General features: G+C 39.7%; 1 pseudogene; it reads left to right on the plus strand.

Moving 5' to 3' along the window:
* The first annotated feature begins 210 nt into the window (after window positions 1–210).
* Window positions 211–2,347, plus strand: LOC147390850 (AAA-ATPase At2g46620 pseudogene; annotated as a pseudogene).
* The last annotated feature ends 533 nt before the right edge of the window (window positions 2,348–2,880 follow it).

Genomic DNA, 2,880 nt, shown 5'->3' on the forward strand with positions numbered 1-2,880 from the left:
CCCCCATTTCATTAAGATGGTTACTTAGATCATACTACAGACAGACCTACAACATTATTTTGAAATGACAAAACAATCCCCAATTATATTTGTTTTTCTAAATTTCGTTCGCTGTGTATTAAGGGGTATTTTGGTAACATAAAATATGTGTTATTGTCGTAACAAACTCCACCTACAACGACATTTGGAAAGAAGTCTCTCTCACTTATTTTTCTCCGTTCTTCCTATTTGACCCATTAAAACGTTCGCAGGCCAAAGCCGTTTCCAAGTCCAAATTCCAAAAACATTAAAACGATCGACCCCTCCCCCAACAAACCTTCTCTTGTACGTCTCTCTTAAAACCCTGATCTCTCAATCTCTCTCCACCAAATTCGAATCTCTTTCTCTCCCTCTCAATGTCTGAATGGATTTTCCAAACGAATTCTTCTCTCTGATTAATCACACTTCTTCAGAATTTCTCCATTTCAGCTTTCAGATCGAAGAGAACAAATTTTATCGTTAATTAAGCTTCTGATCTCCAAATTTGATCGAATTCTAGGGTTAGAAATCATGATTCCAACAAGTCCTCTTTCTCTTCTGTTCGTGATTGCTGGTGTGTTTGTTGTTCTTCGAGTTCTCTTATCTTGTACTGGTTTATTATATCTTTGGAAAAAATGGTGGAGATCGATTGAAGATCGGTTTCATGTGTATCAGTTCTACAAAGTTCCAGAATACAACGAAGGTTTTCAAGAGAATCAACTTTACAGGAAAGTTTCAACTTATTTGAGTTCTTTGTCTTCGATCGAAGATTCTGATTTCGCCAACTTGTTCTCTGGAAAGAAATCGAACGAGATTTCTGTCCAACTTGATTCGAATCAGAAAGTACACGACTCGTTCCTTGGAGCGAGAGTTTCGTGGAAAAATGAAGAGAAAAGTGAGGGAAACAATTGCAGAACGTTCGTTTTGAAGATCAAGAAGAAAGATAAGCGACGGATCCTTCGTCCGTACCTCCAACACATCCACTCTGTTACAGATGAGATCGAGTTGAGAAGAAAAGAAGTGAAGCTTTTTACAAATGCGGAAACAGAGCATCGAAGCGGTAGCGCAAGATGGAGATCCGTACCTTTCACGCATCCTTCGACACTCGAAACAGTCGCCATGGATTCCGATCTGAAAAACAAGGTGAAATCCGACCTCGAATCGTTCCTCAAATCGAAACAATACTATCATCGACTCGGCCGGGTCTGGAAACGAAGCTACCTATTGTACGGTCCATCAGGGACTGGAAAATCGAGTTTCGTAGCAGCCATGGCGAAATTCCTCTGTTACGATGTTTACGATGTCGATCTTTCGAAAGTGTCCAAGGATTCGGATCTGAAATTGCTTTTGTTACAAACAACTACCAGATCGATGGTCGTAGTCGAAGATCTTGATCGATTCCTCACAGAGAAATCGATGGCTATGAGTCTATCAGGGATTCTCAATTTCATGGATGGAATCTTCTCTTGTTGTGGAGAAGAACGAGTGATGGTTTTCACGATGAACAGTAAAGAACACATCGATCCCTCCATATTAAGACCTGGAAGGATCGATGTTCAGATATATTTCCCTCTCTGCGATTTCTCTGCGTTTAAGATTCTTGCGAACAGTCATTTAGGGCTTAAAGATCACAAACTTTTCCCTCAAGTGGAAGAAATTTTCCAAAACGGAGCGACTCTGAGTCCAGCTGAAATCGGTGAGATCATGATTGTGAATCGGAGCTCACCGAGTCGAGCTCTTAAATCGGTTATTACGGCTTTGCAAACCAACAGTGATCATGGAAGAGGAGGGTCAGGGAAGATGGGGATGCGAGTGGGCGAGACCGGTTCGTCGAAAGAACGATCCGGAGACGAGTCGAGTGAACCCAGTGGGGTGATTTGCAGAGAAAGTATCCACACAGTACGAGAGTTTAGAAAACTGTACGGTCTGTTGAGAATGAGAAGCAGTGGTAGTAGAAAAGCGAGCGCATTGGACATGAGTTCGGATTCAGTGGAGAAGGAAGGTTAACGAATTGTACGGATACGGGTACGGTGATAAGGTACGTAACATATCGGGAAACTCTCCAGACGGACCGTATCGGCACGTGTTCTATACGATACGTTTGTCTGAAGAAAAAGGGGAAGGTTTTTAGTTGGAATTTTGGGACACACGAGTTCCTGTGGGCTGGGAATTTTATACAGAACTCGTGTTTCTTCTTTGATTCTTTTTTCTTATTATTTTCTCCCTTAAATTTCGCCGTTGTTTCCTCCAATTTGTTTATGCTCCATTTGAATTTTTATCAAAATTGAAACAGATCAAAATTTATAAGAAAGTTATTTTAGCCGTTTAAGCCTTGCCTCGTAATTTGTGATTTTTGGCTGCTCGATTTGAGCATTCTTTGTAATGGCTTGAAACGTCTTTTTTTTTTTTTAAATTTGTAAGTGGTGAAAGATAAGAGTTTTGGTCCCAAATTTGTGGTCACACTTATTTTTATTTTTTATTATTAATTAATCGTGAATATCTCCACCCACCTGGTTGCTAACCCCCCAAAAAAGGGAGCGTAGTGCCAAGCCGAGCCTTGATAAGTTTCTCAAGAAGAGTAGGTCAATTGTTCAAAATCCTACAAAATTATGAATCTCATGGGGTTATATTATCACACACTTTACTAGTTCAATGAGGTGATACAATACACCAAAACTAAGAGTCATGCTGGAATAACATTGAAATTTACATCAATTATACATTCTGATGAAGTGGTTCACACATAATCATAAATGATTTCGTCGAGGTGTTTCATTCACCATTATTTTAAAACTAATGTCTTTTTTCTTTATAGATGCTATTGCCACACTAACTTTTGCTAATGCCATCTCAATTCTTATG

Source organism: Akebia trifoliata, chromosome 11 (genome assembly GCF_017979445.1).
Source record: "Akebia trifoliata isolate Shusen 1 chromosome 11, ASM1797944v1, whole genome shotgun sequence".
Lineage (NCBI taxonomy): Eukaryota > Viridiplantae > Streptophyta > Magnoliopsida > Ranunculales > Lardizabalaceae > Akebia > Akebia trifoliata.